The sequence below is a fragment of the Panthera tigris genome, chromosome B4, assembly GCF_018350195.1.
Source record: "Panthera tigris isolate Pti1 chromosome B4, P.tigris_Pti1_mat1.1, whole genome shotgun sequence".
Lineage (NCBI taxonomy): Eukaryota > Metazoa > Chordata > Mammalia > Carnivora > Felidae > Panthera > Panthera tigris.
The window spans coordinates 106,168,990-106,184,184 of NC_056666.1; the positions used below are offsets into that span (position 1 = coordinate 106,168,990).

Consider the following 15,195-nt stretch of genomic DNA (forward strand, 5'->3'; position numbering starts at 1 on the left):
GTTGTGTCTTGCTTTCTTACCCAATATGAGAATCTCTACCTTTTATTGGGCTATTTACATTTACACTTAATGGAATTATTTATATGGCAGGGTGTAAGTCTATCATCTTTCTATGTATGTTCTATTTATCTTACATTTTTCCTATTTTTCCTTTCCTATATTCTTTTAATTTAACATGTAGTATTTTTTATTATGAAATTTATTGTCAAATTGGTTTCCATACAACACCCAGTGCTCATCCCAACAGGTGCCCTCCTCAATACCCATCACCCACCCACCCCTCCTTCCCACCCCCCATAAACCCTCAATTTGTTCTCAGTTTTTAGGAGTCTCTTATGTTTTGGCTCCCTCCCTCTCTAACCATTTTTTTTTCCTTCCCCTCCCCAATGGTCTTCTGTTAAGTTTCTCAGGATCCACATAGGAGTGAAAACATATGGAATCTGTCCTTCTCTGTATGACTTATTTCACTTAGCATAACACTCTCCAGTTCCATCCATGTTGCTACAAGGCCATATTTCATTCTTTCTCCTTGCCACATAGTATAAAAAAACATGTAGTATTTTCATATGCATCTTATTCCTCATATTGCTATTACTTCATGTTATTTAACTATTTGTTCTAGGAATTGCAATATGCACCCTATCTTGAATTAATTATATACCATTTAACATTTAATGTAAAGCCGTTCAACAGTATATTTTTATTTAGCTCCTCTCGTCATTTATATTTTATCACATTTTTCTTTCTACATGTTATAACCTTCCCTTAATAAAATATAATTTTCTTCAAATAGTCAATTTGATTTTAAATAATTAAGGAAAAATTTTTTAAAAACAACTTAAAGTGACCCCCACATTTATCAGTTCTGGTGGTCTTCATTAATTCATGTACATTCAAATTTCCATAAAGATTTTCCTTCAACTTAAAACCTTCCTTTATCATGTTTTGAGGTGTGAATCTGTTGGTAATCAATTCTCTTAGCTTTGTTTTATATAAAATTTTCTTTATTTCACTTTTATTTTTAGAAGATATTTTCAGTGAATATGGGATTCTGGATTAATGTTTTATCCCTTGAGAGTATCATGATCCATTGACTTCTGGTTTATACTTCCAATGAGATGTCTGCTATAATTCGTAGTTTTCTTTATGTAATGTGCCTTTTGAATTGTAATTGTTTTCCTTAACTTTGAGTTTTACCAGTTTGACTATGATGTAATTTACTTGAAATTATTATTCTTAGGTTGTATTGTTTTTCTTTGTTGTTGACCTAATGTTTTCATCTAAATTTAGAAAAAAAATTCAATTATTATTTCACGAACATTTCTGTCCCATAACATTCCTTTTCTCCATCTGGATCTCCAATTATACAAATGGCAAACTACTTGATATTGCCACACATGTCTGTGAAGCTCTTTTAAAATTAAAATCTTTTTGAGTTCCAGCTTGCAAAAATTTTATTTGATCTCATGTTTACTGACCCTTTCTTCTGGAATGTTCCATGTGTTGTTAGTACCATCCAATGCATTTTTAATTTTAGAGATTGTGTGCTTTTTATTTCTATAATCACTGTTTTTTTTTCTTTTTAGAATTTCCTTGTCTCCTCTGAATTCTCTAAATCTTCAGTTATCATATCCATCTTTACCTGTAGATTCTCCACCTCCTAAAACCGTCATATAAGAGTCTTTATTTGCTAATTCCAACATCTGGGTAATCTGTGGATCAGACGTTATTGATCATTTTATCTCTATATTATGCACCACATATTTTTACTTGTTTGCATATCTAGTAACTTTTAACCACACTCTAGATATTGTAGATAATATATTAGGGAGACTCCCAATTCTGTAATTTTTCTAATGAATGTTGAGTTTCGTTCTAGCATACAGTTAATTTATTGGCAATTCTTTTTGATCCAATTCAGACTTGATGTTAGGCTATTAGGATGAGTCTATTGAGTTTCCTAGGAAATAAGTTTCAAGAGGCTCAGCCCATTCCTTTGTAGACATATAGATCCATTTCTAGTTACCAGATTTTTTTAGATACTCTTATAGGTTCTACTTTTGATCTTATCAGTATGTCCATTGTGTCCTAAGTCTCGGAGTTGGCAATTACTCACAAGAAAAACTTGCCCATTATATCCGATGCTTCCTGCATTACTGTTTCCAAAATCCCATTTTTTTCTCTCAAAGCATCCTGAGGAGTGCCTGATGCTACAGCTTTTCATTCCCCATGCAGGAAATCAGAAAATTTCCTGAAGAAAAAAAAAAAAAAAAAGGAAAATTGGCCAATATAGGGATCAACTTAATGCATTTTGTTTTCTCAAAGTTCTTGCCTCCTCAAATCTCATCTCTTCCCTTGGAAGTTTTCCAGCACTTCAAACTGCTAAATTTTTATAATTTATTTATTTTCTAATATAACTTCAGTAAGAGCTTAATCTGATACTAATAACTATCATTTCAAAATAAAGAAGTCTCTCTGTTTTGTATTTATTACTGCATTGATATGTAGTTGAAAGGTTTATTTCTGTATCCAATAATTCATTAATTTCTTCGATCAGCCATTCATTCAGCAACTGTAGTTTATATACCAGACCTTCCATTAATTATTGAAACAACTGATAAAACTAGATAACAATAATTCATAACAATTTTGTATTAAACAAAAACTTATACATTCCTACTGCCTAGTATTTATTAAATACCTAAGGACTTATATTAAAAATACATCTGTTTGCACACACATACTTATCATCCTATGCACATCATACTTATCACATACTTATCATCTTATTGAAAAAGTTCAATATTATTGATGATGATGATGATGATGATGATCTTTTGAATTCTTGGTAAATTGAAGCTTGACGTTCCCACATTTAGTAATGCATTTACATTTTGGTCCCACTTACATATAACTTCATGTAGCATGCACCTTTATTGGATTTGAAGAATAGTAACATTAGTGAAAAGAACTATACTTTCAAAGATTATTATAATTCCCAGTACAAAATAGGCATGCTGGAAATAATTGCTTAATATATAATTAATTGAATCTCTGGAACAAAACATTCTGCTTATACAGAAACTGAATCTATATCAGTTGATCTAAATCTTGTCATTTATACAACATTTTCACCAATTAAGCAATTGGCTACTTCATATTCACCATCTTGCCTAAAAACCCTTAACTTCCTTACCCACATATACACACCATATGTAAATAGAATATGTTATAATTATTGAAGCTAAATTCAAACCACCTAAAAATATCCTACAATACTTATTGAATGGATACTTATTCAATACTTAACAATACAATACTTATCACTGTGATATTTTTATGCAAAAGTTATGAAACATATTATATATATCCTTCTGTAACTTTTTCATAGGTTAAATATAGAATTATGTGAACCAACCATTTATTAAACAGTGTGGGATTGATTTTAGCCAAGACTGGAGTTCCTAGGCTCCGAGAATGTAGACATCAATAAAAACCATGCTTTGCCTAAAGCAAAGTCTAGAAAAGGAGGCTATCTATAATTTTGAATCACAGCCTGAGTAATTAGAGGCAAATATTCAAGTTATATTTGGTTTGCCTACACTCATGGAACTATGATATTGGTACAAATCTATGCCATTAAATTATTAACTTAAGCCTATTACCAAAAAATATATGAACACATCACCCTTTCTGTGCTTTTATTAAGTAACCTATGGTTTTACTATTTATACAGCTTTCTACTGGCACTTTTATCATCACAATTATTTGCCTCTTGACATGGTTAAATTACATTATCTTTGTCAAAGAGGAACTTCCAAGTTCAAAGAGCTTTATCAAAGCCCAAGTTTTTTAAATTGCCCCTTTGTAGAATATATAATTATATTTTCTTGTTTTATATTCTAATAAAAAGTGTATTTTGATGTAAGAATTTGTTAGTTTTCGACCCCTTCGGGAGCGTTTTTAGATATTATCTGAAACTAGTTCCTATGTGGGAAGGGCAAAAAGAAGGGAACTTACTCATAAGGTTTATTTTGGGCAATCTCAAGATGAATAGATCATTTCACAAGCCTGGCAAATCTTAAAAGTTTACATAGAGGCCTTAACTGAGTTCAAACACATATACCATCCGAATAATCTCAACACCACATTTCAACCTCAAGGTTGTTTCCTTGGGACGGCTTCTGGAAATGGGAAAGGCAAATGCAATGCACATTCTCAGGACAGGGGAACTTACAATTGCCTGGGTCCAGTGTGAAGGTCAACCAGTGGTCACATCTTCTCAATGACTTCCCCCCAAAACATCACTGGTGCCCTTGGTTATCTAAGAAGGAATGGCATTAGAACCAAAGTAGTCCAATGAGATATTACCTCCATTTGTTGACAGAGAACTGAATTCTTGGCCAAGCATCAAAGAAAAACTAATGAGCCTCCAAAGAGAATGATTTTTTTTCACTTTTTAGCTAATATAGAATATAAGAGACCTGATCTGAAGATTTGCAAAGTTCATCACAGGATGCATCTGCTTTATTGGGTTGTAGTAAGATTTCACTTACAGTCAAAGACCATAGGACACAGCTGGTCTCCAGCTGGTGCTTTCTACTATTTCACTGGAATGGAATGTTCGTTACACCAAGCTTCATTAAAATTAAATTCCACCTTCACTGTATTTACCATGGAAATTAATATGTTTTATAAGCTATAGCTCAGTATTCTACAAGATACAGAATAAGAATAAATAAAATGTTATATACTAAGATATGTATAATTTAATTGAGCAAAGAGAAGGATTTGGAAGAAATTTTTAAAGAACTGTTTAAAGGAAAGTCAGCATTTACAGATTAGTAATATCCAAGTTTTGATGAAATTGATATTCTTTATGCTGAGAGTCCTATATCAACCAATCCAGTTAAGTAGTAGCCTTGAGATCAAACTAGGGCAGAAGCAACTGACTTGAAAAACATTTATTAAAATAAATAAATAAACAAACAAACAAAACCAGAAATAATATCTTTAAAAAACATTCATCTAGTAATAGTAAACACCATATAAGTAATTCAAATATGAACTTAAGATCTGAGACTTAGGAAAAGAGGGGCAAAAGGTAAAAGGCAAAGACAATGAAAGTGGAGAAATAATTTAGAATTTGCTTCCAGTATAACTGGCTTTAGACTTGTAGCCATTCAATTTTTGTTATAAATTGTAAAATACCAATAGAATAATGGCTTAAACAATTCAGACATTTATTACATAAATTGACAAGAAGGCTGGAAGGGAGCCATTTCACAGTGCAGTGACTTACCGATGTCTTTAAGGATCCAGGTTTTTCTTATTATTTTGTTCTGTCATCCTTAGCATAAAAATAATATTCACATGACAGTTGCAGTGGATATAAACCTCAAATGATGTGCAACAAGGTACCAGTAAGAAGGGAAAATGAGTTAAAAAAAAAGTGTCTTTGCTCTCCTTTTCATACAGGAATAAGTTTTTCTCCTAAAATCACTTAGCAAACATTCCTTTGAGGATCAATGACCAGGAAACAACCATTGTCCATCAAAAGACAAACCAATGGCAACAAGGACAGAGTTTCTATAGTTGGCTTTTATCCATAGACTTAAAAGTACCACACAGTAAAAAGATTACTTTTATATAAACAATCTTACACACAATTTATATTTTAATAAAAACAGAAATTCTATAAAACTATATTTTCCATACACTGGAAAAAAGCACTTTGATGTTTTCTTTACAATTTAAATTGGTTCTGACCCACTAAATTAATTTTATGACTCACAGTTGGGTAATATTCCATAGATTGGAAAATGCTGACTTACTTATTTCCTGGGACTGGCAGGTTGCTAAATAGGTTCCTGTGAGCCAGGAAGATGTACAAATAAGTTATTAGGCATGCATCCAACAATATCCCACTACCAGAGACACAATGTGGTAAAGGGGCTTGTCTTTGGCTTTTCAATGCTTTCCTTTTGAGAACTCTCTCCTGCCACCTAATTCCCCAAAATGGACGTGCCCTACCAGATTGTGCCCTACCAGAAAGTTCAAGGTTGCTCTGAAATTACCAACATTCTCCATGCTTGACAGGGGAAACCATGTTCATTAGCTCAGTGTACGTAAGAAAGCAAAACTTTTATTAATTCGGACAATGTGTGAAGGAGTATCAGGCCGTCACAACCCAGCATTTTAAAAATAAGATGATTTCTAGCCAAGCAAATATTCATTTGGTGTCAAGTCATACAACCAACTAAAGCAAAAACAAAAATCAACAGGATAAGGAAAATGCTTAGTTACAGAAGTGTCTGCCACTAAGCAAGTAAGATTTTTCTGGGATTGTCATCTTGGATCTGCCTTTTAGGCCATTCTCAACTTTCATAGGTATAATTTTTCCTTCTCTGGAAACACAGGCAGTATTTTACTCCAAATGTATGAAATACAGAAGAACCGAATGGGAAGTAAGTACTGTGAACTGCTTGTTAACTTTAAAGGCAATATGGTTTTATAAAGATCAAGTACTGCAGATAACCCACTATAAGGTATTAACATTTACCTTCAAATCAAAGGATTGCCCCTATAGAAACTATGTATTCAACTTTTTTTTTTCTTTTTCTGATGCTAGCTTTTTGTCATCCCTGATTGGGAGTGATAGAAGCAGCAAGCAAGCAAAGAATCTCATAAACAGACTAAGATGTAAAGCAGTCTATTTCTGACTAAAGACAGAATTACTTCTCAGAGAGGGTTCTAGATTATTTGACAGAGAGACAGAGCGTAAGCAAGGGAGGGGCAGAGAGATGGAGACACAGAATCTGAAGCAGGCCCCACGCTCTAAGCTGTCAGCACAGAGCCTGATGTGGGGCTCAAACTCACGGACCTGGAACTCACGGACCATGAGATCATGACCTGAGCCCAAAGTTGGTCACTTAACTGACTGAGCCACCCAGGTGTCCCTAGCTTTGCTTTTCTTTCTCAAGATTGCCTTGGCTCTTTAGCAAATGTTGTGGTTCCATATAAACATTAGGATTGTTCTAGCTCTGTGAAAAATGCTAGTGGTATTTTGATAGGGATTGCACTAAATGTCCAACTGATGAATGGATAAAGAAAATCATCAGCCATCAAAAAGAATGAAATCTTGGCATTTGCAACGACGTGGATGGAGCCAGAGAATATAATGCTAAGTGAAATAAGTCAGTCAGGGGGCACCTGGGTGGCTCAGTCAGTTAAGCTGACTTCAGCTCAGGTCATGATCTCACATTTCCTAAGTTTGAACCCCGCATCGGGCTCTGTGCTGACAGCTCAGAGCCTGGAGCCTGCTTCACATTCTGTGTCTCCCTGTCTCTGCCTTGCCCCACTCGCACTCTCTCGCTTGCTTTCTCTCTCTCAAAAGTAAACAAACACTAAAAAAAAAAAAATAAGTCAGAGAAAGACAAATACCATATGATTTCGCTTATAGGCAGAATTTAAAAAAGAAAACAAATGAACGTAGGGGAAAAAAGAGAGAGAGAGAGAGACAGAGAGAGACAGAGAGAAACAACCCAGGAAACAGACTCTTAACTATAGAGAACAAACTGAGGGTTGTTGGGCGAGGGGGGAGTGGGAAGGGCTAAGTGAGTGATGGGTATTAAGGAGGGCACTTGTGGTGAGCACTGGGTGTTGATTGTATATGATGAATCACTAAATTCTACACCTGAAACTAATATTAAACTGAATACTAACTGGAATTTAAGTAAAAACTTGAAAAAAGTAAAATAATAAAATAAATAAAACTTGAAAAAGTAACTCAATTAATTTTTTAAACCACAAAAAAATATATACATTGCCAAGCCCCATTTAAAAAATAATTAATATTCATGTTATACTCCTACCCATCGTAGGTATCATTTTGTAGATTAGAGGGGTGGGGAGTATGTCTTGTTTTTGGACATTTCTTATGTAATAATATTCTTGTTTGTTTAATTATATTTTTGTTTGTTTTTGTCTATTTTTAGCTTTCTGGTTTCCCTGAAAAACCGTGTCTGAAAACTGTTAAGTACAAAATACTTCTGTTTCAATTTTGTGACAAGAAAAACATGTAGTGAAGTGATGTAATTTTTAACATTAAAACGAAGAGGCATGCACATTCCTTAAAATTATTTTTTTAGGAAAAATAGAGGCTACAATTATTGCTAAGACTTAACAAGATATTTTCCTATGACATAACCTAAAACTTAGTTCATTTTCTTGCTGAAGAGTAAGAAAAAGAAAACAGTAATACTTGACCACTTTTTTTATTTGGGTTCTAGGGATTTGTCAGATCTACAATTTGTAGATGACTCAATAATACTTTTAAATATAAAGGGGAATGAAAAAAAGACTAGAAGTAGGATGGTCATATAATTTATTTTCCAAATAGGAAAACTTCTTGAGGGTAACAAGGAATACTACTAATAACTATGTAACAAAAGTAGGTATAAAGCTCCTGGTCAGGGACAAAAGGAACCATAAAGTCATTCTAACTACAAGAGATATTGAAGAAGTAATTCTCATGTTCTTTTACCTAGAATAGTTTCTTTACTAACAAAAAGCAGGGTTCTTTATTCTTTATTCTGGCATTATTGCCTGCTTTCTGTGCTTGTCCTTTGGTAAGTATTATGCATGCATCACTTCATTTTTTTAATGTTTATTTTTTATTTTTGAGAGAGAGAGAGAAAGCAGGGGAGTAGCAGAGAGACAGGCAGACCGAGGATTTGAAGCAGGCTCTGTGCTGACAGCGGAGAGCCTGATGAGGGGCTCGAACTCATGGACCATGTGATCATAACCTTAGCTGAAGTTGGGTGCCTAACCAACTGACCCACCCAGATGCCCCCATTTTTCTTTTATAAAACCTATGAGGTAGACATTATTATTTTGTTTAGCTCATGAAAAGAAACTGAGATGAAGCTCAAACTTTTCATTATGAGGATCTTGGGTCTTGCACTGCTTCAAGCTATATTGTGTGCCTCCCTAACTAAGCCACTAAAGCAGCAGAAGAAAGGAAAAACAGTTCTAAATCTTCCTTCCTTGGGGGCTTTATAGAGCACTTGCCTCACAATATCTGTGAGAACATTGTATCAAACAAACTACAAGCCTGTTTTCAAGCAGGGATGAGAAAGGAAACAAGGTACCTTAGATGATGTGGGCAAAACTCACTCATCCATATAGAACACAGTTTTTGAGCAACTACCAATTATGAGACCCTGAAATAAATAAGATGGAAGAAATCAAATTCTTAACTTCAAGGAGCCAACATGTAGCATGAAGATACGATAGGTAAAAATACCACATGGCATTATTAGATTAGGAGCCCCTCTGCAGTGTGCTGCCATGGATGGAGAATGATGGAGAATGAAGGGCTTTCCAAGGGAATGAACGGAACTGAACAAAGAAAGAAACACTCGCTTTGTCTTCAGGAAAAAAGCAAATTGCTTTTATTGGAGAGGAAATACAGAGTTACATCTGCATATGCATGCATATGTACTTGTATGTTTGCATATATACATGTACTCACACCTTCACAGATAGGTACATACAAATACATGAATACATACATTCTTAACAGCTCTGGGAAATAGGGCAATGAGGGCTGCGTGACTTTCTTTAATTATAAAAATCTATTCTGAAACTCATTTTGAATCTGAGATACAGAAACTTGGTTTTTTTGTTTTTTGCTTTTTTGTTTTTTTGTCCTCAGTGTACTTAATCACCAAGCTTCCATCATATAGAAATCATATGTCTGTTATTTGTGTAAAAGGAAACATACAATTCTCTTGGCACTTTCCCTAGTATTGCTTAGGAAATTGTTATATTTGTCACTGCGTTTTCAGGGCATTTTTCAAAGAAGAATAAAGCTGTAACTTATAAAGCTGAGGCTAACATGTTGGCCCTTTTGAAATAATAAAAGACTCATTCAGGAGCTTCATCTATGGAAAATATGTTTTTCACAAAATAATATATTTTATAGATAAAAATCAAAAAGGGAGGTGAGGCAAGGCGAATATGTATGTTACTTTACTTAAAATGACACTTAGAAGCAGAATAAGAAAGAAGAAAGAGATCTCATTTCAAGTATATTTCAGTATTGGAAAATAAAACCGTGTGTCTCTTTTTCTTAAATTTGACGTCTCTTGTGAGAGTTTTAAGATCTTGCCTCACTGGGATGAAAAAGACCACAAAAAAAAATTGTCAAAAACATTAAAACTTCATTCATTAACCAGTTATTTTTATGAGTTATAGAGGAATATTTGCTTGAGTACATTTTCTAAAAGAGAGATTGCAACATGTGGCAGAAAATGTTAGTATCCAGGAAATTAATATCACATACAAATTGTGATAAATGTTTCAATAATACTTGGAAATCAAATGCATAAAATAATTTTCATCCTGATTTCTTCACACCTCATTTATTTCCCGTTTCTACATTGGTAGAATTGTTAATTTAGACTTTTAATGGAAAGGAATTATTCTAAGGCAAGATGATTTTCCGTGACATTATTTTCTGCCCCTCTCAATGACATCATCCTCTGCTGTAGTCTGTTTTTGTGCTCAGAATATTTTAAGATTATAGAACCCAACTTTCAGTGTTTCCATAATAAGGTAAACATATTTAACATATTACATATCACTATTTTCACAATTATGTACTTATTCAATGAACATATTCATATCAATTCAATGAACATATTCAATGATAATATATTCCAATCTCAAAATTATGATTACAAAAATTAATATGTTGTAAAGTGTTCTATCACATATGGATGTGTTTAGTTATTATAAAGTGTTAATAGTTTCAATGATTCAGTCTAAATTTTAAAATACTGAAGATAAGTTTTAAAAGATTTTTTTCTAGTGGAATGCTGTGCAATTTTTCCTTGTTTTCTTCTATTAATTTGTAGCATGATTATTAGACATTTTTGACTATATTGGTGTATTCCTAGTGTACTTCCTAGGAATATTATTAAAATTATGTAGCACAAAATATAATTACTTGTTGGTTATCCGAAGATTTTATACATTTATTTATTACTAAAGATAACAAAAGTCAATTTTATTGGTACTAGAAGCCCACATTCTGTGGGCTTTTGAATGCCTAAGTAAATGAAAATATTACATAAATATTTATTTAACATTATATAAATATTTATTTAAAGTAACATAAATGTGTAACAAAATAGGAAATTCTAGGCGGCAAATGCCAATCACTTTACTATGTTTATCTTTTTTACATTAATTGACATTCAAATTTGAGTGTACACATATAAACGCATATATGTATTTACACATGATTTTTCTGTATGATTTTAGAATAAATTGCCACATTTTAGATGTACATGTCACATTAGTCTTAAATATTCAATGTGCATTTCATAAGAACAAGAACATTTTCACATACAATCCTAGTACAGTTATCAAAATCATATTATTTAACCTAATTTACCCTAAATACAGTTAATAAATATAAGCATTTAATAGCTATAATTAATAAATATACTTATATTATTAATATATTCATATTAATTTATAAAATGTAATCTGATACAGTTAACTGGTTAACAGATCATATATACTCTGCCTGTTTTCCCAATATTGCCTTTTTATGTAAGATAGTTATCTGTGTTGATCTATGGTCCAATCAGGATCACACATTGCACTTAGTTTTCATGTCTCCAAATCCTTCTTAAATCAGAAAGAGTTTGTCAGTCATGGCCTTTCATGAATTTGGCATTTTAGAAGAGAGAAGGCCAGTTATTTTGTAAAAGTTTCCTCACTCTGGGTGTGTGTGTTATTGTGTTATGATTAAGAATACCACAAAAATGATGTTGCCTCCTTCTCATTCCCACCTAAGGCCCCAATCTCCATGGCAAATCTTTGTTAATCTGGTGACTCCCATGATCTGAAATAAAAATAAGGGTAGTCACAGGACCTCCATCAGGTTTTGACCATACCCTGGTTTGTTCTTTCTCTATTTAAGTTTTCTAGCATAGTTAGAAGTTGCCGGATGATTGTAATATCTTTATATTTCTTAATTTTGCCATGATAATTTATTGTGGCAGACCCTCAGTCTATTAAAAATTTGTCTTCAATAGGTATTTCAGCACCATAGGCTAGTTAAGGTCACTGTGTCACGATAATGTCTTATAAAAAACCAATCTCCATTTTCTAATGTTAATGACGACATCAGTGACTTCAAACTCAGCCAGAAAGATAACCAATGTCACGCTTTCATTTCCCTGAGTGACTTTTGCCTGTGAAAACTTCTGGTAGTAGCAAATGCTGTAACAGGATAAAAAGAGCAGAAAAAAAGAGCAAACTCTTAAAGTAGTTTTTAGGAATGTGCCCTAAGCTGAAAATCACAGAAACAAGACTCCAGTTGCCACTGCCTTATCTGTGTTTCAGAGAATGTCGTCATTGTTGTGACTTCAATAGAGATCACAATATCGGAAGCCCATCATATTCAGGAAGCTGTATGCTCCAGAAATGTGTGGCATCTGCCAAAGGGACATCCCATGCCTTGACTCTTGGCATCCGTAAGTTAGTGCCTGACGCTTTGCTAATATAACACAGAAAAACATTCCTGCAATTGCACATGTCAGTAGAAACGGCAGAACCGCCAGAAGCTGGAGCCCTACCCTACTTCCAACTTCACTCTCCCACACAGATATATCTGGTTGGCCAAATCTAAATTTTATCTACAACTGAGCCACAAAGGAATCTAGAAAAATGTAAATTTTAGCTTTTCAGCCTCTATAGTACAAGGAGCCATGCAGCACCAGGAGTGCTGAACCACTGTCTCCACTACCGTTGGGGAGAATGTTACAAAGTCCTCAGAACTTCACCTCTTGGCATCTTCTACGTCAGCTTGCTTAATGCAGATTGTGGGGCTTGGCTTTGCCTCTTTCTGCCAGTAACTTTTTGAGTCCTCTCTTTAGCTCTGGCTTTTTCTGGGCTATCTCTTTTTTAGAAGCATGATGTCACTCCAGAGAATCCTTTTGGAAGTTTCTTTTTAACAGACAACCCTAAGCTGGTTACCTTCTCTGGGACCAGGTATGTGTACAGAAGACAGTTTATATTTTAATTTAGGAGGTGATACAACCAACTTCCGGCACAGCCTTCACTGTCATTGCTCTGAAACTAGAGGGTATTATGCTAAGCGAAATTAGTCAGCCAGAGAAAGACAAATATCATATGACTTCATTCATATGAGGACTTTAAGATACAAAACAGATGAACATAAGGGAAGGGAAGCAAAAATAATACAAAAACAGGGAGGGAGACAAAATATAAGAGACTCTTAACAGAGGGTTACTGGAGGGATTGTGGGAGGGGGGTGGGCTAAATGGGTAAGGGGCATTAAGGAATCTACTCCTGAAATCGTTGTTGCACTATATGATGATTAATTTGGATGTAAATTTTAAAAATAAAATTAAAATAAAATAAATAAATACATACATACATAAATAAATAAATAATTACCTACATAGTTGTAATTCTGTGCATGTCAGAATTAGAGAACACAGCAGTAACTACTTGTTTTTGACTTCAGGATGGCATGCTGAATGAGTTTCATATTTCTTGTGTTTAATAGAATAGAATGTCTGTTGTTTTCTTTTGATGACTATGGAAACTCCAAATTTGAGTAAGTCTTTTATACCACTCATTGGACTATGCATAAGTATTTTTAATTATAAAAGCTAGGCCATTTTAATTTTGGAATATTAATCACTGAGGGAAGATGTTCACTGCATCTCTTGTGTTAATTTTATACCTGGCATTTATCCTTGGTATTTTTAAATTTTTATAGCTTATTTCATCTCATCTTTTCAGAGGAGGATTCAAGATGAACTGATTTATATCTGATCCTAGCACTGAAGAGTAGGAACCAGAGGAGAGAAAGGTCCTAAAAAAATCAAAATGAATGCTCAAATGCTTCATAAGTCACTAAACTAGCTTAATCATTTTCTGCTTTTAAAATATGGAAGTGGAAGATATATACGGACTTTTCCTCCCCTTTTGTAATTCATAGCACGATTAGACTGTAATCATTGCTATACAATCAGAAAAAAAAAAAAGAACAAAGTGCTGCCAAGGAAAATAGAATGACACTCTAAGATTAATTATAGAGAAACATACATAATTATTTTAAAATTGGTTCAATTAAAAAGAGAAATATGCCAATAATGAACAATAGGTAGTATTTCATTTTGTATTTTTCCTCCCGTCGGTTTTCCTATTAAATGGAGACTAATGATATAAACAAGATATTCTAGATGCAGTATGTCTTCCATCCTCTGTTTAAAAACAAACAAACAAATAAATACAGGGGTGCCTGGGTGGCTGAGCCAGTTACGCATCCAACTTCAGCTCAGGTCCTGATCTTGTGTTTCATTAAGTTCCAATCCCACATCCAGCTCTGTGCTGACAGCTCAGAGCCTGGAGCCTCCTTCAGATTCTGTGTCTCCCTCTCTCTGTTCCTCCCCTGCTTGTGCTCTCTCTCTCTCTCAAAAATAAATAAGATGTTTATGCTCTCTCTTTCAAAAATAAATAAGATTAAAAATGTTAAAAATTAAAAAAATACAAATATACAAACTAAAGTTAATATATTATCTGCAATATTCAAGGTTTAGCTTAGAGTATTCTTTTATTCACCTCCGAGATGTGTGAAAGTGGCATGTCATTCCCTAAAGTGAATATTTTATGGGACATAGTCCCAGGATGTGCTCCAGCACCAAAAGTTTCAGGGGGAAATGATTCTATGCTTGAATGCTATTCTTTTCTTGAGTAGTCACGGATACATTAGTGCACTGAAGATACCTAGAAATCTTTTAATTTGATAAAGCAGCTTATTTAGTTTTGTTAATCTACTCTTTGTCAACCTAAACTTAGTTCAGGTTATTTCTCTTTATATTCTTTGTTAAAAACCACTCTCTTCATAGTCAATATTACTTGCCAATAAAGTGGACTGTGGGTCAGAATGCCTAGGCTCAAATCCTGGCTCTGTCAGATTCTAGATGTGCCAACACAAGTTCTAGAATATTGTTTTTAAGTAATGTTTTTAAGAACAGTTTTAGATTTACAGAAAGATTGTGAAGATGATATAGAGTTCCCATAAATTCTGCAGTTTCCCTGTTACTAGCATCTTATATTAATATGGTACATTTGTTATAATTA

The 15,195-nt window shown here is 33.6% G+C and overlaps 1 long non-coding RNA gene across 1 annotated transcript; it reads right to left on the minus strand.

The window, feature by feature from the left end:
• Nucleotides 1-1,971: 1,971 nt before the first annotated feature.
• On the minus strand, nucleotides 1,972-4,309 carry LOC122240127. The gene is made up of 3 exons (XR_006219467.1): nucleotides 4,238-4,309; nucleotides 2,779-2,931; nucleotides 1,972-2,251 (listed from the first exon to the last, which is right to left on the minus strand). It is a non-coding gene; the product is annotated as an uncharacterized LOC122240127 (long non-coding RNA).
• Nucleotides 4,310-15,195: the final 10,886 nt, after the last annotated feature.